Below are 22,223 nucleotides of genomic sequence, written 5' to 3' on the forward strand. Positions count from 1 at the left end.
ATTAATGCTATTATGCCCATAAGTGCTTACTATAGATCATATCTTTTAACTATCACAATCACTCTTATGACATAGATCCTATTATTTCCACCCCTCTTCACACAGAGAAAAACCAGCAACAGAAATGTTAGGTAACTCGTGCAAGGTCACACAGCTAGTAAGTGTCAGCGTCAGAATTTGAACCCAGGGAATCTCATCCTAGACCTCATACTTAAACACCATGCTCCACTGTGTTTTTATTACCTTCCTGAACCTAAGTTTCTGATCTCAAATTGTTCTTGTGCTGAATATATAGGTAAAATGACCTTCAAGTATTTAAATCCAGTATTTTATAAACCAGTAGGTAAAAAATAAATTATAGCTATTATTTCTATTCACTGTGGGCAGCAAACGCTCTATATAAAATTCAAAAACCAACACTACCTTAGATTTGAATTCCCATTTCTTCCCTCCTCTGACCACTCATGGGGGAAAAAAAAAATGTATTGTTGAGTAATTAAAATGCTACCAGAGACAAAGCAATAGAGAAAAAGTCTTAAAATAGTCTCAATCTGTACCCACTAGAAAACCACATTTTAAAAATACTTAGTATGTTATTCAGAAAAGGCAGATCTTATCGGACACAGAACAAGCTTTCCAGCATAATGTGATCACTGACAGATGGATGAAGTGAACATATGTCATTTTGTGGCAACCCAGCATCCAGCCCCTTTCCTGACATCTCTTCAACTCCCTTTTGGGGAATTTTCTCCTCCACTATATCGTCCTGATGGAAACATAAATCTAAATACATGCTCGCCAACTATGGAAACCAAAGGTGTCCCTCGGAGGCTGCTTTGGGAAGATTTCTGCACAATTCCTAGTACAGATTGGTTAGCACAAAACCCAGGGTTAGTCAATAAAACACAATCTCTTGGAACTTGGTTTATTAAACAGAGTCTATGTACATACCAAAGATGTGGTTAGAGTTGATTCATGTCAGCAACAGAGCCTAGGTATTTTTGTTGAGTGTTCCTGCTACCAAGACCTTTGGATCTGCCTGATTCCTCCCTGTTCCAAGCCTAATTATGCAGTCTCCCTTCAATTCTGAGAGAGCGTCCCTCATTCTAAGAACTTCTAGTAAATTCCTTTTTTAACTTTGAATCATAGTCTGTGTCTTTTGCTGGCAAGGATGACAAAAAAACAAACATATAGAATATAAAGCCATAAGGGGATGAAATTATATAATCTTATTTAGTATTTCTTTGGATGACTTTTACTATTTTCCATTAGTTTGGTATGTTGGAAAATATGCTGGCCAAAGAATATGAAGGTTTAGAATCTAGTCCAGGCTTTCATTTTAGCAGGCTATAACATTTCAAGTGTGAATGCACTCATTCTTAATTTTTTTTTCTCATCTGTGAATGCAGGTGGTTTGAACTGCAAGTTTTCTTACATTCATAAAATATTATGTTTTGTGAAGAAGATCAGATTCTTAATGACAATACCAAAAATATAGACCTTCTTTAAAGAATTTAGCACATGGTTAATCGTTGACGTTAGAATTACCCATTCTTTTTTAAATATTATTTTTTTATATAAATAAGATTTATAGTGGTTTCTAACATAAAGGCTAGGAATCAAATACTTTCAGACTATTTCCCTAAGGGAAAAACATCACATGTCTCAGAAGATATAGCTATAAAAAATAAATAGGTTTGAAATATTATTACACAGTAAATACTATTATATTTTTAATATCCACAGGCAAAACAATGCAACTTTTACAGATTTTTACATTTTCTAATATCAAAATATTCTCCTGAAATGTGCTTTCCTTCATGTTTTCAAATGTTGTATAAACACCAACCTTACCTAAAAGTTTCAAGTTCAAAAGAATAATTCCTTTCAAAATTCGTTGATGATTTGATAGACATGTTCTGTTAAATGTGTATAAAATTGATTGGTGCACTTACTAAGGAATATATCCATAACAATACTAGATTCAATTTTCCAAAGAGGTCTAAAATTACTAGTGTCAATGTCAGCTGAAATGTTTTAAACTGCATTAATCACAGATTGATGAGAATCTGAAACAATGGGAGGACATACTATCAGGTCACAAGTGTTAGTATTGAAACCAAGACATCCATAGCAAAGTACTATTACGAATTCTTTAAAAATTACAAAGTCTTCCTCAAAAAGCCATTCAAACCGAGGAGACTATCATTATGTCTACAGAACCATGATTATTTAATATTATCATTTATCAAGCATTAACTGTATTTGAAAGGCTATGAGAGTCTATTCCTCTCATCAAAGTTTTATCTCTCTAAACCTAACCTTGGGGATACTATTTGTTACTAACTCTCAACACAATTCAACACACAGGGAACTCCATCTTTCATGTAAGTCATTACACTAAATGCTAGGGTAGCAAAGAGGAATAACAATTGGTTGCTGGCTTTAAGGCACAAATAGCCATGAAAACCGACTCAATATAATGTCATACATACTAGAAAAGAGATGGTATTTAGTGCTGTCAAGGAAGCAATTAATTCTATTTGGGGGCACAGAAAGAGCTACAGAGAAGGTGACATATTAAGCCTTTAGAAAAATATCAGAAATGTGAACAGTAACCTCTTATGTAGATACTGGACTTCACAGTCATTCACACCTGAGTTTAAACCCCAGCTCCACCCTCCTGTTGGCCATGTGAAACTGATCAAGTTGTTTGGAAACATAGAAAGTAGCCTTCATTCTGCCACTAGTTGTGATCTTAGGCAATTCACTTCACCTCTCTAGGCTTCAATTTCCTAATCTATGAAGGGAGTCATGGAGTCATGCTTTAAGATCTTTAATTTCCCCTCTGATTCTAACATGAGTCTATATTTTATATTATAGAAATTCCTATCTCTGTTGGATATCTTCATTTAGCAACTATTTATCAAATACTACCCACAATATATCAGGCACTGTTCTATGCACATGGGAGATGTCAGTGAACATAATAGTCCAAAATCACATGGAAATTACACAGAAAATATCTACTGAAAAACTTATAATGCTTGGTTGTTTCCTTGTTCATACATCACTTCCCTGTAAGGTTGACATGTGTATTTGAAATAGTTACCACTGGGAAACAAATAAACATTAACACACAAAGAGAAATTTAAATGAAGATGAAGTATAGTTGGTAACACTGCCATCAAGATGATAGTTTCTCTAAATTCACAATCAGTGAGCCTTAGCAACCTGACAAAAAAGGCAGTATGTTAATGAGATCTCTTACATCAATTTAGTATATAGCCATCTTTTCTTCCTCATTTAAACTACTACCTGGTTATATCATAGCTCTCAAGAAACTATGTAAGTTTTACTTACAGATAAATAAAATCTGTACATGGTAAGAAATAAACACAAAAACCTATAATATCACTTCTTTTTCAGATATTCCACTTCTGTATCTGGTATTTTGGGCCTTGTTTTAGACCATCTATGTCATTACGCAAGGTCTTTATTTGAGAATCATAGTATCACTTTTCAAAAATTGATTTATTCTTAAGTAAGCAATTTTAAGACATCAGGGATTTCAGGCAGCTCCAGAAACTCAGAAGACAGGGAATTTGGGGGGCGGGTTGGGGGGAGGATGTGGATTGTTGAAAGGATACAAGATGAGGTAAGAGCAGAATCAACCTGCCCTCGGAATACACAGTGACTTGAGGAGTCGCATGGCAAGTCAATTTGGACTCCTCTTCTGGGTCTGCTTCTCTCCTTCACTAATCTACTAATTTCTCAGTATGCCTCTTCCCATTATCTCATGGCAATGTTTTCTTTATGGCTGCTATAGCCTCCTGGATTCTGCTGCCTACCTTCTCTCAGAAAATCTGCACACTTCTACATCATTCTATTAACTGCATCCCTCTCCTTAGGGAAAACGATCTTACGGGGGTTGTGCTCACTTTCCTGTAGACAGCACCCCGTGGAACAGAGTTCTTATGTCCAGCCCCTTCCATGATTACGTGCCTTTGCCTGTCTTCCTATAGTCGGTGGTCAGGATAATGGGGTGACATGATAAGACAGACAACTTGGTACTATATACATAAGGCACCCTTCAAAAGAAGATTATGGCACGGTAGGTACCATGAGGTTTCTAAGAAAGATACACCATAACTGCCAGTCACCTGCAATGGACTGTTCATTACATAAAGATAGTCTCACCACAGAGACTATATGTACAGAGACTGAATTCACAAGTCAAGTCCACGAAGTAAGGCCACTTCTTTAAAGACACAGGAAGCAAATATGTATGGCATATACTCAGAATTTAAAATTCAAAAAAAAAGTGTAAAGAGGTGGGTATGTGTTTCAGAATAAAAAAGCTCAGCCTGGGAAACTATTCTTTAAAGCAAAACAAAACAAACATACATACATACACTCAAAACAAACTAAAACCACTAATTTTAAAGATGAGCCTGCCGGCATCAGATTTGCACTGCGAAGTGGCATGTCCCAGATTTCGACTACTCAACCTAACTGACAGTCTCCAAGGTGTGCAGCTCAGAGTACATGAACAAATGGCCACCGCTCTGGGTGAGAGAGCCGTCGGCCTGGCTTTTCCCCAGCTTCAGCACTCCACTTTTACCAGCAAGGGGCAGCCAGCATTGCAAGACCGCTAGCCTGAGGGTCCTGTCCTGGCCTCGTGTTTAAAAACTGCAAGCAACTACAAAACAAAACAATGAAAAAAACTGTGGGTTACAATTTGCTTATAAAGATTACTTCAATAAAATAATGGAGGCTTAGAAAAGAAAGGGACACCCATCTCTGGTTCTCTTTCTGATGGTGGGCAGGAAAAAGCCCATCTGTCAGGTGATATCCGTTGCCTCAGAAGGAAGCAGATACCGAGGAAGGTAGTGAAGAGCTATGGAAATGGGACTTTGGTGACCCGATCAAGGCACTGATCAAGCCTCACACACACTTGCCCCAGCTCCCGTCTTCTCACTTACGTTTGTCAAAAAAGATCCTTGGGGCTTTCATACTTTGGATAAGACATCACCTCCCTTGACTCCTTGGCCTCCATCAGCACAAATCAACGCGAGAGCCCAGTAGCTACAGACAGGACCAGTCCTCCCCAGTGTCTACACAGCCACTGACAGGAATGAAAACTGAGAACTCACCCCTCCCAAAGCAACACTCACAATCCTACCATGTTTAACACCCTTGGGATCATCAAAACGAATCTTATTATGTCCTTTATTCCCCCTTCTCATCAGCTCCCGGAGAAGCCCCAGACTCCCAGGTCATCTCTATCCCCACCAGCCTCTGGGGGCAGTGCGGCAACCCCAGGATCACCAGCGACTCCTCATCCCTCATACCTGCTTTAATCTTTCCATGACCACTTGCAAATATCTGCTGCACTATGAATTTTACTTGTTTGTTTCTTCCATTAAAATTTCATCTGCTAACTGCTGTATCCCCAGCATAGAGAGTACTCAGTATTTGTTCATGAAGGAATATCCAAAAAAAGTTATTCAAGGAAAAAAAAAAAGTAAGGGGGAGAGAAAAGTAAGTTGTTTTTTTTTTTTTCTGGACTTGACAGGCTTTAGTCTTTGAGGAATGACAAAGGGCTTAGACTCATAATACATTAAATTAATACATTCAATACATACAAATACTACCAAAACTATACCTATGAACCCTGGAACACTGCTATCAAAAGAGTTATTCTGACTTCTTTTCACTTCTTTAATAACTTTTCATACATAATATAAACATACACTCTCATCAGTAATTTTCAAAAATTAATTACTTTCTTTTCACAATGCATTTTCAGAATCAAACACATAATCATTTTAATAGCATGTTTTCTTTTATATGGATTATTTTAAAGCTCTAAAATATTCATAGGCATTCTAATTTTCTGAAGTGTCAGAAAAGAGTATACACTCCTTGTATTTACCTAAAGGAGTTGAAAACATATGCCCATAAAAAAAAACCCACACACAAATATTTATTTATACCAGTTTTATTCATAATTGCCAAAACTTGGAAGCGACCAGACGTTCTCTGACAGATGAACGGATAAACTGAGGTACATCTATACAATGGATTATTATTTAGTGATAAAAATAAACGAACTATCAAGCCCTGAAAAGCCATGGAGGAGATTTAAATGCATATTACTAAGTGAAAGAAGCCAGTCTGAAAAGGCTATATACTATATGATCCCAGCTATACGGCATTCTGCAAAAGGCTAAACTATACAGACAGCAGAAAGATCAGTGGTTGTCAGGGGTTCCAGAGGTTGAGGAGTGGGGTGGAAGGGCAGGAGGGAGACAGAGCACTGGGTATTTTTCGGGCAGTGAGGTATGATAATGGTGGATACATGACATCATGCATCTGTTAAAGTTCATAGAGCAAAGTATAACACAACAAGTGAACCCTAATGGAAACTATGGATTTTAGTTGATAGTAATGTATCAGTATTTTCTCGCCAATTATAACAAATGTTCCACGAGAATTCAAGTTGTTAGTAACTGGAGAAACTCTGTGCGGTCGGGGCACTGGGGGCAGGTATATGGTAATTCTGTTCTTCCTGCTCAATTTTCTATAAACCTAAAACTGCTCTAAAAAATAAAGTCTATTATTTTAAAAACTTACTAAAGGTGTAAACAGACTGCCTACAAGCTTTCAAATGATCACTGACATTGTCATCTCTTCTGATGAGTTTTTTAATACAAGCAGAATCTGTTTCATAAAGAAAATGGTGAGAGTGGGGGCAGGGTAGCAGACAGATAAGGAGGTTTGAGCTGTGATAGCCATCCCCTTCCCTATGAGTCCACCCAAGAGGTCACGAACACAGTTACGAGTGAGGACGGTAAAAACCACGAGTTTTACACGACTACAACCAAATAAACAATAGTATGAGCAGTCAGAATTCCTAGTCATTTTCATTTTCCTGTTTCAAGTGTTGTGAGATCATGGAACATATTTTCACAAAAAGCCCATAAATCTGCATACTCAAGGTGAACAACTAGTCAAGATAAAAGTGAAAAATCAAGTGTGGATTCCATCTGTTTTGTTACTTGATGAGGGAAGGGGCCTACAAAATTATACAGTTTTCTCATTATAGAGGATTAAGTGACTTACCCCAAAACACTTAAAAGTGGTATAAATGCCCCCCAAAAAACAAACAACAACAAAAAAAAACCCCACTAACTACAGAGGAAAAGAGATCAAAAGCCTCTCACAGAGTAGCTGTTAAATAAACATTTCTTAAATTTAACTGAAATTATATATCAGGGAAAGGAAAACAACAGATTTTCTATGAAAAGGAAAAAAAATCAGAGATGATCAAAAAAGTTATTACACTGGAGGACGGGGGTGTGGCATGCTGGAATAAAGGCTTGCACCACCTACCCAGCAGCAGTGTTTAGATAATTGGATGAGATTATGTTTGTAAATATATTTGGAAAATGCCAGGCAGTAAAAATATTAAAACTGAGAAAAACACTGAGTAAAGGAGGGAAAACTGCCTTTTGATGCTGCAAAGTAAGGCAAGGCAGAAAAAGGCAGTGCATTTAGGATCCCTTTCCTGGTTCCTTGGTGCTCCACGTGCTGCCACTTGTAAAGCTCTACTGACACAGAGATCTTCACTTGTCCATTTTTCTTGACAACTTTGGTTGTAAGCTTTGCTGATGCTTATAAGTTCCTACAGGAGACAAATTGGTTAGTGAAGATTATGAACTAAAGGAAAACGCCTTCAAGGATGAGGTGGTGAGGGTAGAATGAATTCTTACACCAAGGAAAAAAAAAAGGATAAGATTTGGTTCTACATATTTTGTGCCAAATTAATTTCTCCTCTGCTGAGTACAGTAGCTCATAAAATCACCTACCTCCTAAGCATGAATGGAGAACCTGGGGAAATACATCAGATTTAAATGAACCCACTTTTAAGGTAAGGAACTCACATATCACAAGAATGGCTTACACTTTGGAAAACACAGTTTTGAATCAATTCAAAGTTACAAAATGCTTTTTTGTCCCCTGCTTTTTTAATTATGAAGGAAAAAATGCAAATACCTCTTTCTAATTCTAGGTTTGCTCCGACTCTTCCTACTTTAGTCATCAGTAAAGACCTCATTCCTAAAAAAACCAAACCTTCATCATCATTACTTCAAATTATTTAATGGGAGCTGCTTTGTACTAAGCACAAAGCAGGTCTTTAAAAATTGCTCACAAGCTAGAGTTTGACATCATCATAAGTGCCTATAAACAAATATCAAATAATGTAAATTGGTCACCTGTTGACAATGAATCTGCATAAATCAAGTGAATACTCATGTAATAAATTCACATCTGACCTTTTTAACCTTTCCCAGTATTGATCATTCTGTATCTGATAAGATCCTAAACTTGGCTAATGACAATTAAAAAAAAAAAAAAAAAACTGGAAAGGAAAGAAATGCATCCTAGGGGAATGACTGAAAAAGCTTTAGAACTTGGTAATAAGAAGCCAGTTCCCAGGAGGAAAAAAAAAATCCAACATTAGAAAAAAGTGACAGGACTTAACAATTGTACAAGATGAGCTTTACCAAGTCCATGCTATCCCCACATTATTATTGTCCTTTATCTAACAATCACAACTTATCAGGCTCCCTGCATTTTTCACAGTGTTAAAGGCAAGAATGACATCCATACAGTCCTTATCAAGTTAAAACCAAAGGACAGTCAACTCCTGAGAGTCAAACAAGTAAGGATGTAAGTGAAATGGCTTTGGTCATAAATCAAAAGCTAATAGGGCCCGAACACATGAGTCTGACCCTTTCATAATATTCTCTCCTAGCTTGACAACTCAAGTGAGAAAACAAAATGTAGGGGATATCACTTGTGCAAAGACATTGGATGCTGCACCTGATATTAGCTGTAGCTATCACACTGTTCAGAAAATTTCTTACAGGAAATCAGGTAGAACTGTTATCACTAAGACTAGACTTTTGTTATCGAAGAAATCAAGAAACGTTCACATCAGATATATTCAAACATGATCTCATGATCTATCGAGAAGATTTTAGTATTTTTGGTTAAAGCTTAAAATTCCTACCAGAGTTTTGCCTCTTTCATAGCAGAGGTCATGCATAGCAGAGGTGGTGCTGTCACCCATCTATTCAGAAGGTGCTGAGCAAGAGATTCTTAACTCAATGATTAACTCAGCAGAACTTCCTGGATCAAACTGCAGACTAAATGTCCTGTCTTTCTGCATGCCAGAGCTATGCTTACCAAGCATCAAAGGGGAATAGGCTTGTTGAGTGTTGCTACAAAGAGTAGAGACAGATCAAAGGATAAAAGCTACCAGGAAACAGGTGAAAAAGCATCCAACAAAATACTGACCTTGTGAGATAGATGTCTACCACCAAAGTAGTAGTTCTCAATCTACTTGCTTAAAATTTTGTTTCCTAGGCCTGATGCTCAACTGGCTTGTTCATGAATTGGCGGGGGAGGGGGGGCCTGTAAATATGCATTTCTAACAAACAACCTAGTTGATTCTGATGTAGGTAGAAGATATACAATGCTAGCTAAACAACCAGGCCTTAGCAAACCTGTGGACAGATTTATGCATTTGGTCAAAAACAGCATTTGATGAACTATGAGGTCCCTTTGATATTTGTCTTTGTTTCTATGAGATTATGAAGGCAAGTAAAACAAAATAACAACAATACAGTAAACTTGAGAGTATATATAACTTGAGATGCACTATCATGTCATGTTTAAGAAATCAAGCTTTGGATTTAAAATAAGCCTGCTTTCAAATCCTATACCACTTACTAGCTTTGTGGCCTTGGGCAAATAACATACTTTTTCTAAGTCTCAATTTTTTTATGGGTATAATACTCAGCTCAGAGAAATTATGAGGAGTAACTAACTTTGTGTTAAACACTCACAAAAAATGATAAAGAATGAAAAGTAAAGGTAAGGGCTTCCCTGGTGGCGCAGTGGTTGAGAATCTGCCTGCTAATGCAGGGGACACAGGTTCGAGCCCTGGTCTGGGAAGATCCCACATGCCGCGGAGCGACTGGGCCCGTGAGCCACAACTACTGAGCCTGCGCGTCTGGAGCCTGTGCTCCGGAACAAGAGAGGCCGCGATAGTGAGAGGCCCACGCACCGCGATGAAGAGTGGCCCCCGCTTGCGGCAACTAGAGAAAGCCCTCGCACAGAAACGAAGACCCAACATAGCAACCAATCAATCAATTAAATAAATAAATCTTAAAAAAATAAAAATAAAAAAAATAAAAAAAGTAAAGGTAAGAAAAAATGGACAAATCTGATACATTTTAGTTAAAAATTATGAAAGTAAAAAAAATTCATTATCTCACTACTTTAAAATATATATATAGCCAATAAGCATATAAAAAGATAGTAAACATAGCTAGTCATCAGGTAAATGCAAATCAAAATCACAGTGAGATGCCACTTCACACCCACTAAGGATAGTTAACATCAAAAAGACATTTAACATGTTGATGAGAATTTGGAGAAATTTAAACCTTCCTACCCTGCTGGTGAGAATGTAAAATGGTACAACAATTTTTGAAAAACAGCTTGGCAGTTCCTCAAATGCTTAAATATGAATTACCATATGATCCAGAAATTTCACTCCTAGCTATATACCTAAGAGAATTGAAAACAAGTATTTGAACAAAAACTTGTACACAAATGTTTATAGCAGTATTTTTCATAAGAATCAAAAAGTGGAAACAATCCAAACGTCTATCAACTGATGAGTGGATAAATAAAATGGGGTATTATCCATATCATGGAATATTATTCAGCCATAAATAGAAATCGAGTACTGATACATGCTGCAACATGATAAACCTTGAAAATATTGTGATAAGTGAAAAGAAGTCAGTCACAAAGGACCACATATTGTTTAACTCCATTGATATAAAATGTTCAGAATAGGAAAATCTATAGAGATAGACACCATATTAGTGGTTTCCAGGGCCAGAGGTGGGGTGGCATGGAGATGATGGCTAAGGGGGTAGTAGGTTTCTTTTGTGGGTAATACAAATATTCTAAAATTGATTGTGCTGATGAATGCAAAACTCTGAAAATACTAAGCCACTGAATTATAAACTTCAAATGGGTGAATCATATGGTATATGAATTAAATCTCAAACTATTTTTTAAAAAGATTTATCTAAAATAAGAAGGAACACATCCCTTTATGCCCAGCACCCTTTCCTTTGATGAACTGCCACTACCCCCATTCTCTGTAACTCTAGTGGGCTGTCAATTACAAGAAGTCCTCAAAACCCACTCTTGCCACAGTAACTGCTCACAAATTTCTGCCACTTAACACTGGAGTGGTTTCTATTTCTCTACTTCCTGAGGCCTACTTATTCAACTCTGCTTTCCATTCTGTGATGTACCGGCACTTTATCAAATAAATCTCCCCCTCTTTCTTTGCTTAATCTCTCATTTTAGGTTGCTTGTAATCACAACACCCTATTTAGTATATACTCTACACTTCTCCAATCTCTTCTCTAGAAGTAATTACATAAACAATGGGCTATAAATCCTAACAATTTTTTCTACGCATATACAGTTACTTGTCCACACATATATGTCTTAACAGCATGATACTATGCATAGTATGATTACACTGTAATCAATTTTGTCATTCTTCCATGAATAGTTAATTGTCTTATTTATCCATTTTCTTTTAATATCAAGGGGAGTAGGGAGCATCCATTAAAAATGTATCAGCTTAAAACCCAACAAACATTTACTGAATATACTTGGTGGTTGGAAAAAAATTTTTTTTACATACTTTTAGATGAGAGGAAGCTGAAAAATAATTTCTAATCAATTTTTGTTTACAATTTAGTTTGACAGAGAATATATAACAATTACAAAACAATTATGTATCAGGAAATAAGCAAAATTGTAAGACAATCATCTCATACCAGCTGAAGCCATGCAAATTCAATTCAATTTTATTAAATGTCAACTATGTAATATTTTTCAATGTGCTGATTATACTGTCCTTCAGGGCATCCAAAAAATAGTTTACAGCTTGGTATACTCATCCACTAGTCAACATTTTGTAATTGTCACATATACAAAGGTTGATAAACAAAATTTCCAGCAAAATTAAATATATTTAGGACAAAAGTTTAGGGCTTTGATTATTGTGATTATAATAATCATCTACATCTTTTAGCACTTACTAAGTCTTATTATCTCATTTATGTCTGCAATCAATCCTAGGAGGCAGGTATTGTTATTATAATCACCCAAGGGCATTATGATAGTTTTAACTGGCAAATCTCAGATTCAAAGTCAGGTCTTTCTATCTCAAAAGTTCCTTTCTTAAGCAATACCTTTGTAATATCTTAACAATGATTTTAATGACTAGCTGAAGAATTGAACTGAAGAGTTTTTATAATATTACATTAAAACATCTTTATTTACAAAAATCCTGCAAGCAACAAATTACTTTTCTGAATCAGCACAGTTATTAAACCTGAGTTCTTTACTTCTTGGCACATGAAAAGTTACAATATCAATTTCTTCAGCATTCTGATAAAGGTGAAATCAAATTAATTCAAGCTACTACTTGATAGATTTGTGATCTTTACAAACACAGAAAACAGGTTAGTCTAGACTCTTAATGAAATAATTATTCTGCATGAGAAATAGGTACACAATTCCGTGAGAATACAAAATAATATAGAACGCATCATAATTACTGCATTGTTACACAGTAGATCTTTCCATATTTATGCATATTTAATTAAAATGATATTTATCAAAAGGCTAATGAGACCATTTTGAAACCCATTTACTGAAAGGCTAATGAGACAGTAGAATACAAGCTGTTTATTAACTGAAGAACAAGATATGTGACATCTGTACAAAGTCAGAGAAGACTGAAATTAAAAATAAAGTATCACTGAAAGCTTCTCATAAACCTTACAGTAAAAAAGTCATATCACAGATAAGAAAGACCATGTACAATGTCAGCTTCCCACTTAAACTGATAGGTAAAGGCAAATTTATATTCTAGTCAAAGAACTTACATAATGAGAGTATATAAATTAGATATAATGAGAATATGTAAATTATATACCCATTTTTCAGGATTACAGCTGTTATAAGTATTTAAATACAAGTCATTTTTTAAATTGCAAGATAGGCCATAATGGGGACTTCCCAGGTGGCATAGTGGTTAAGAATCCACCTGCCAATGCAGGGGACATGGGTTCAATCCCTAGTCCGGGAAGATCCCACATGCCGCGGAGCCACTAAGCCCTGTGCGCCACAACTACTGAGCCCGCGTGCCACAACTACTGAAGCCCGTGCGCCTAGGGCCTGTGCTCTGCAACAAGAGAAGCCACTGCCGTGAGAAGCCCGCGCACCGCAACCAAGAGTAGCCCCCACTCGCTGCAACTAGAGAAAGCCCGCACACAGCAATGAAGACCCAACACGGCCAAAAATAAATAAATAAATTTATTTTTTAAAAAAAGGATAGGCCATAATGCTTACATGGTGAAATACAATTTCATAATGTTGCACTTTAAGACAATCTCATGTTAGACTACTGCATCTCACAAAAACACTGTTGATATTTCACTGAGCCAAAAAGTAGTTCCCTAATCATGTGAATATAATGGAAAGACACCATGCTGAAAGGCAAGTAAAATGCCAGTCACTTTCTTGAATAATAATGGTAGTATTCATAACAACAATACATATCTGAAGGCTTTCAGCTTCAAGAACAGAAAACTCCAGAGATATCAAAACGGCACATAAACTCTAAATAACAAAATTACTTAACATTTAATTGCAAACTCTCTGCTCGTCAAATAAACAGGAACTCATTTTAAGATTAAGAAAAGTAGCAAGTCGGGTCAAGTCGAATTTTTAGATGAAAGAGCATTCATAAGCAACTTTCTAAGCCAGGATCTTGGTTACATTTTTTCCTAACATTAATAACAAGATTCACAAATACACGGTAAGTTTAAGCAAAAAATAAAATCCATATGTATTGCAAGTGGCAACTGTTCTCTTCAAGAGAATTTAGCATTATAAATTACCTGAATAAAAATCAAAAGTGAATTACCAGAAGATAGTAAAAATAACCCCAGCAAAAACTTCTGTATTTCTCAACATAAATTAACATGAAAGAAGTCACTCATCGCTAATTTATTTGTCAAGAAAAAAAATACTTTATTATTGCACGTAAATAATTTGAAAGTACTTCACTGTAACACGTTTTTCTGTTATTTATCCAATGATATATTTATTAGTTGTCATATTAAGGCCCTGTCAAGAGAGTTTTTAAACATTTACTAAGAAACACCGTCTATAGTCAAAATGAGATTATGCTTAATATCTTCAAAGAATCTGAAATAGCCTGTTATTTACTCACTGGCTCCTAGGACATGTTCCAGCCAGATAATGATCTTTTGTCAAAATAAGAGCAACCCAGTCACGTGGGCCTCTTCACACAGACTGACAGCAATGCTCGGAATGTAATCAAATCAAAACTATTCACCTAAATGGTAGTGACAGGACTAGTTCCAACTGCTTAGATTTTTATTCTTCTTTAAAATTTTAGTCCCTTGAAATTTAACTGAAGTTAATACACAGCTATTAAAAAGTCGCAGACTTATAATCAATACCTTTACTAACAGCTATTCCCCAGGCTCTCTCAAAGAGAAGCACCAGAGTTATGCAAGATGGAAAATACCCAATTAGGTTTTCCTAGACCAATTAGCTTGTCCAGCTACTGAATATTTTGACAATAAATACATTCACACTCTTGAGTATGTGAGAGAAAAGTTAGCCCTTTAATTAGCAGTAAAACTAGTCTAGAAACGAGTCGTCTGGCATATCTCTGATATACTCTGGGATTGTATCATGTCACCAGAAATTTTTTAGAATACCAGGCATATATTGCTAACCTCAGAGTATAAACTTAAGTTCAGCTCCCTTCACAAAAAGTAAAAAACAAAACAAAACAAAAAAACCCAACTGTTTCTTTTAAGTATCTGAGTTGATTCTAAGTGAAAAATATCAATTGTTGTCACTGCTATCCACTTTCCATAGTGCCAGAATGAGAGAACAAAGCTGAGCTCCTTGTTCAGATACAAGTGGATCTGGGAATAAAGGGAACCAAGTTTTCACCCAGGTGTTTGTGTTTCAGTCAGCCAGTGCTGAGACAACACTGTACAAACTGTTGTAGCTAGTTAACTTGGATGGTTAAAATATTGCCTTTGAGCATGTGAACAACACTTCTGGACTTGAGTCATCCAACACATATATTGAGCAGGCATGTTGCACCAGGCATTGGATTTGTCAACAGAAACATAAAGGTTTAAAATTTTTTAAAAATTAAAAGAATTTTTTTTTTTTTAAGAGTTAGAGTCTGGGACTTCCCTGGTGGCGCAGTGGTTAAGAATCTGCCTGCCAACGCAGGGGACACAGGTTCGAGCCCTGGTCCAGGAAGATCCCACATGCCGCGGAGCAACTAAGCCCGTGCGCCACAACTACTCAGCCTGTGCTCTAGAGCCTGAGAGCCACAACTACTGAGCCCACGTGCTGCAACTACTGAAGCCCGGGCTCCTAGAGCCCATGCTCCCCAACAAGAGAAGCCAGTGCAATGAGAAGCCCGCGCACCACAACGGAGAGTAGCCCCTGCTCACCACAATTAGAGAAAGCCCGCACACAGCAACGAAGATGCAACACAGCCAATAAATAAATAAATATTAAAAAAAAAAAAAAAAAAGATTTAGAGTCCGGTGAGGAGATATATGCAAAAAAATAAAATAAAATTTAGTGTAGCCTGGTAAATGCAGTAATAAACTTATGTATCAGATTGAAAAACATGGGTCTACACTAGCAGCAAACTATGGATTCTGACTTATTTTGTGATCTGTGGAATCAACATAGTCGCAGTCATTTTTTTTTTAATATAATAGCATAGGATACAAAACACTAAAATGTACCTCATGAAAGAAAAGTTTTAAACTTTTGTTCCAGTTTTACATTGATACAGATTTAGATGTAAACATAGACACAGATTTCAGTATAGCTATAGACAAAAATATAGGAGTATATATTTATCTCTATATGTGTGTGTACATACATATATCTGGGTCACCATGTAAAATACTCTTCCTAGGTATGGTCAAAAATCTTTGAAAGTCACAAGTAGATGAAATTTGCCTGAATAAGTCAAGGTAGGCTTCATCAAGGAAACAGCATTCAGGTTAATACTATATGAAAAAGTTTGTTCAGTAGAAGGATAGGAGGCTTCCAGACAAGAAGAATAGAGTGTGTACAGATTGAGCACACTGAAATATGACTCGGGCCACATGCTGAAATATTATTTTGGATATACTGGGTCAAATACAATATATTAGCAAAATCAACATCACTTCTTCCTTATTTTTTAATGTGGCTACTAGAATATGTAAAACTATATATATGGCTTGCATAACAAATTTTAATGGACAGTAATGTGGTAGATGATGAACTGGAGAAAGGAAAACACACTAACAGTGATTAGGTCAAAGTTAGGCTATTGAAATAGCCAAGGTGAGAGAAGACGACAGCCTGATCCACAACAGTAGGAATGCAAAGGAATAGGAGAGAAAAGTTAAGAGAATAAAAGAAAGTAGAGGAGACAGGACTTGGTGACTGGTTATGAGAGATGAGCTGCCACAACTAAGACCCAGTGCAACCAAATAAACAATAAATAATAAAAATAAATATTAAAAAAAAAGAGATGAGGGAGATGAAGTCATGTATTCATTCATTCATTCATTCATCCATCCAAACATACCACTGCATGCCTAAGATATGCTGGGTCCCATGCTGGTTGTGCTACGGGGAGCTAAATAAAAGTCAAAAATGCTTATTAACATTCTGGAGTGGGAAATGGAGTGGAGGTTGTTACCATCCACTGAAACAGCAAATGAAGGAGGAAGAAATTTTCTGTTATCAAATACATCAAGAATAAGATGCTTAAAGGATATTTAAATGGAAGTATCTGGGAAAGCATTTGGATTGCAGGGTCTGAAGTGAAGAGAAAGGTCTAAGCTGAAGCTACAGAGTTTGGCAGCAAATTCTTAGGAGGGGCTGAGATTGCTCAGAGAGAGGCTGTAGAGGGATAAGGGTCACAAGGTCCAAGGGAAAACAACACTACTAAGGACGCAGAAAAAGAGAGCAAGTCCACTAACAGGCAGTAGCCAGACATGAAGGAGAAAAAGCCATAAAGGGTAGAGTCACAGATGCCAAAAGAGAAGGATGTTTTTAAGTAAGTAACATTCCATAAGATCAAACTGGAAGAATAATTTCAGAGAAGCACTGGAAAGAGTACAAAATTTGCCAAGTCAGAGATCACTGATGACCTTTATGAAGGTGATTCCAGCAGAGTGGGGGAAACGAGCAAGACTACAGAAGGCTGACGCGCACAAGGGAGGCCAGGAAGTAGAGAGGCCAAGCAGAGACAGCTGTTTCTAAAACCCTAAAAGAACAATAAAGTAGTAAGCACAGATTTGAGGGAGGGTTTGGGGTGCCTTCATCTTTGTTTTTTGATATGAGAGAGACTTGAACATGTTCAAAAGCTCAGAAAAGCAGCTAGTGCAGAGAGGATGGCTAAAAAGGCAAGAAATGGAGTAACTAATGGATCAAAGGCCTGAGGAGCTGGGCGAGGAGAAAACCTAGAATACAGGTGGACAGGTAACTTTGACGAGGAGAGAGAACATCTCTTCCCCTAAAGATGGAAGAGAAGGTGGCTTAAGAGACAACAATCAATTCTGATCCAAATAAGGACTCTAGTTTCTATATTAAAATATTACTCATGTTATAGAGGAATCACTGGGCTCCTCTCATTAATGGTAACTGCAAATGTGGCTCCACAGTTCCAAGTATCTGAGTAATACTTATGTATAGCAAACATTCTAAAGCCAAGGACACAGAGCTATCAGAGGGCAAGTCAACTTCAGTCTACTCCATGACCACTGACTTAATAGGTTCTAGTACCTGTTAGGTAACCTCTCAGAAATGACTGTCAGTCTCAAAGAGGATTGGAGGGACAGGGAACCTTTCTGTCCCTGCAGGGTTTCCACCTATGTACATGCGGAGTGGAAGGTGTGGGAGAGTTTCTATCCTCTCTGCCTAACCCCTCACTAGCTCCTTCCCAAGGAAGAGTCACATCTGTCACACTGAGCCACAGTTTAAACCCTGTGGGTGGAGTTATTGTGCCTTCAAGACAGGAACCCAGATTCCCTCTACCTCCACTCTTCCCATTACTGGCGTTGGAAAGGTGAGCATGCATGCCCAGGCAGAATGTGGACCTCCAGGCAGAACGGTCATGATCATTTTGTGTGATCTTAAAAAATCAGATCTGGCCTTCCTCATCTCCCCTCTGCTCCAATTCTCAACCTACGACTGGGGAGATAAGTGGGACTGAGGCTCCTTGGAGTAGGAAACACAGTTTAGCCTCCACATCCCTCACTGGAAAAGCCAGACATGGAGGGTTACCAAGCATCCATCCAGCTATGAAGCAGCACTTTATTTCCCTGCTGGTGGGGGAATAAATCATTCTTCTGTCCAGAACCCCAGAACACAGGAAGGGTAAAAGTGGAAGATTAAAACATCAAAATATCACCTTGAAACTCCCTCATCCAAAAGCCCTCAGCAACAGACAAAATAAAATTTGCACTAAGTTTTTCTGCCTATTTTTCATTTTTCTTTTCCTCAGTCTGACCCTCCTGAAGTCCTCTCCCCTTCTACTACCACATGTTCAAATCCATGAATTTCATATGTCATCTCAAGGAAGTCTTCCCGACCTGTCCAGTTAGATTTAAGTATCACCACCTCGTTTATCCTCTCATAGGCCTTATTTATATCTCTATTAAGCACTTTGTTATAATAAGTTATTTAAATATATCTTCCCTAGTAAATCAGATGAGATTGCTAAATTCAGCTGTGTATCTCCAACCTTGAGCACATTGTCAAGGTTGGTCTCTGCTCTAAGTCACACCTCATCTCTCCTTCCTCTGAACTTCCACAACAATTTGTGGGGCTGCTACTGAGCCCAGTAGCGTACAATCACCACTATCCCTCTTTTTTTGCAAGAAAGAAAGATCCAGAAGGATTTTGTATCATGGATAAACAATGTGAATTAATCTGACTGCCCAGACAGGAAGAACTAAAGGAGCAATCTTTTGACTCATCAGCCAGTCAGAGCTCCATTTGGCCTGGAGCTATGGAAATTCTTAAATCATCAGGCTCAAAGGAAGGTCCACAGACAGTAGAAATCAGTCATGAGTCAATGGGGATTAAGGCCAAAAAGACAGCCAGCAGTTGAGGTTGTCCCTTTGCATTTCACAAAGAGTGCTCTACATGCATTTTCAACCTGGCTAAGTAAGTTAGGAAGTATACAGATTGTGCTTACTAAATACTGAGTTTCTAACTTGATTATTAATAATGGCAAAGTACCTTATAAAGTACACCTTATAAAGCACACCTTATAAAGCACATGAAGTACTTCTAAATACTTCCATTTTATACCTGAGGAAGTGAAGTCTTAGATAAATTGTGTGAGTTCTGTAAGGTCTCATTCACCAACAAATATTCAATAAATTCCTCCCATATGCAATGCACTGGGACTGAAGCAGACCTGCCCTTGTGGAGCTTTTTCTTATGGGGGAGACATAATAAAAGAAGTAAACTATAAAATATGTCAAGTGGTGCTAATGGGAAAAGAAGGCAGGCTAGGCATAAGGTAGGGGTTTTGATGGCCCAGGAAGTCCTCAATGACAAGATGACATTCGAGCAGAGACCAGAATGGGGAGGAAAAGAGCTTAAGTGGGTGGTGTCCCAGACCGAACTGTAACGCAAATCTTGGATTCCCACTGCTTATGCTCTTTCAAAATACAGCAATTTGCCTCTGTGAGAGGAAGATGTTGACATCCAGGCAGGTAGCAGGAGAAACAGGGCCCTGTTCTTAGCATTTCGGGCACATTAGGAAAGTAGATCAGAAAATCCTGAACAAGGCACAGAGCACACTATCCCATGCCCACAAGGGTCCCCAACCACAGAGTTGGATACTCCAAAAAGATGCCAAGGGGTAACTGTCATTGACAGCAGTAGCAGCACCACTGCAAATAGCAAAATGTTAAAGTTGTAGCTAGAGAATGTCTGATCTTTTTATTGCTGTTTTTAAAGGCTAATGTCCTAAGTGCTTTGTTATGGTTCCTATCATACAAAAGTCATTTGACTCTATTCTGAGTTACTTGGCTGTCACAAGACAGAAAATGGGCTGCAATAAGAAGAGCTTATTCAGAGGAGGGAAAAGTACAAATATCTGGTCCCGTATCATGTCTTCACCCAAGGCATGATTTATCTTTCCCAGTGAAATTTTTGTCCAGCTCAGTTAATCACCCCCTACTACTCACAAGTAAAGTATCATTCAGAAAGGAGAGGTAAAGGAGCAGACAACCTAACAATTGTTGCATACAATTACTAAGTGACCTGAAGTAACCACCTCCACAACAAATAAATATTCGCTGCACGAATGATGTCTCCATGAGACTTTGCCCTTTTCCTTTGCCCAATCTGCACCTGTTCTTAAAATCACTTCTGGTTTGGAGCTCATATTTATTCACTCAATGAACTGAGCTGAATACCTACAATAAGCCAAGTACTTTGAGTGGTTAACTACTTGAAAACAGTATGTGCATGTGTACACACACACATACACAAAAGCACACACCAATTATATACATAGGTCCTGTGTGAGTTCCATTTGGGAATATTTCTATACATGTCAACTATGTAGATTCAAGTGCAAATGTATGTGTATATACGTGTGAGTGAGTCTGTATCAGAGAGAGAGGCAGAAACAAAGAGAAGGGGAATGGAATAAGCAACAACTAAAGTTACATTAGACGAGGAGAGGAGAAATCCTAAGGCTCATGAGAAAACGCAAATATATTTAAAGAAAAAGAATGAGGGCTTCCCTGGTGGCGCAGTGGTTAAGAATCCGCCTGCCAATGCAGGGGACACGGGTTCGAGCCCTGGTCCGGGAAGATCCCACATGTCACGGAGCAACTAGGCCTGGGCGCCACAACTACTGAGCCTGAGCTCTAGAGGCAGCGTGCCACAACTACTGAGCCCTAGAGCCCGTGCTCCGCAGCAAGAGAAGCCACTGCAATGAGAAGCCCGAGCACGGCAACAAAGAGTAGCCCCCCTTTGCTGCTGTTAAATATAATCAAGATCTACCTTTAAAGCTACTTGCAAAAACAACTCTCCCATTAACTTTTAGCTGAGAAGTAATTATATTTTATCCTTCAAAAGAAAATAAAGCATAAAACAATCCCAAGAAAAATAAGAACTAATAACCTTGCTCCACAAGAGGCAAAAAAAAAAAAAAAGATTTAACCAAGATAACACCTTCAGTTTCTGTCCCGCCATCCATTAATTTTAAATTTGATTTTTCCTTACATCACAAGGCACTTATTCAAAAATAGAAGAATCCCTATATCCATATGTTGTCCTGCAAAAAGAAAACACTATTAGTTGTATTTCTTGTTCAAACACTGTAAGAATAAAGGAACTGTTTTTAGAAATGATGAGGTTCCTGCAGATAACATTTACACACAGGATTTGAGGCTTTTTTGTGACATAAAGTGCAGAGTACTTTGAGGATGGTTACAGATGCAATGGCACAGAAAAGGCTTTTAACTTTGGCTCATTTCCTCTGACCACCATGCCTCCATTCTACATTATAACCTCTCAAAGCTACAGATCCTTTAGAACTAGCTTTTAAACTACCTTTCCTTGGTATCATCACAAAACAAGAACACTTTGTTATTTGAAAATAAAAGCACAAAATTATTGTGACTCAATAACTGTGCTCATTATGGCAAACCAATAAACAAGGCTCAACAGAAACTGTTCTTGCCAATAGCTGTTGCTTATTGAGCTGCCAAGAAATAAATCCAAAAGAAACCAAAGAAAGATCTGCCTTTACAATATAGATGGTTTCTTATTCAGAAGCTATCTTTAATATCAGAAACCGCTAGCACATAACCCACTGCTATCATTATCATCCACAATAGAATCGTAAACTAAGCACTAAAACCCTTTCATACCTTAGAATAATGATTAAAAAAAGAAAAAAAAAACTAACAACAAGGACATACTGTACAGCACAGGGAACT

At 37.5% G+C, this 22,223-nt stretch overlaps 1 protein-coding gene and 1 long non-coding RNA gene across 6 annotated transcripts in view; one reads left to right on the plus strand and one right to left on the minus strand.

Moving 5' to 3' along the window:
- Window positions 1-22,223, minus strand: part of IMMP2L (inner mitochondrial membrane peptidase subunit 2) — a 681,598-nt gene that overhangs the window by 500,455 nt on the left and 158,920 nt on the right. The gene's annotated exons all lie outside the window — the stretch shown is intronic.
- Window positions 7,699-11,905, plus strand: LOC309665767. The gene is made up of 2 exons (XR_014266678.1): window positions 7,699-9,948; window positions 10,281-11,905. It is a non-coding gene; the product is annotated as an uncharacterized lncRNA (long non-coding RNA).

Source organism: Balaenoptera physalus (assembly GCF_965194825.1).
Source record: "Balaenoptera physalus genome assembly, chromosome: 8".
In the NCBI taxonomy this organism is placed as follows: domain Eukaryota; kingdom Metazoa; phylum Chordata; class Mammalia; order Artiodactyla; family Balaenopteridae; genus Balaenoptera; species Balaenoptera physalus.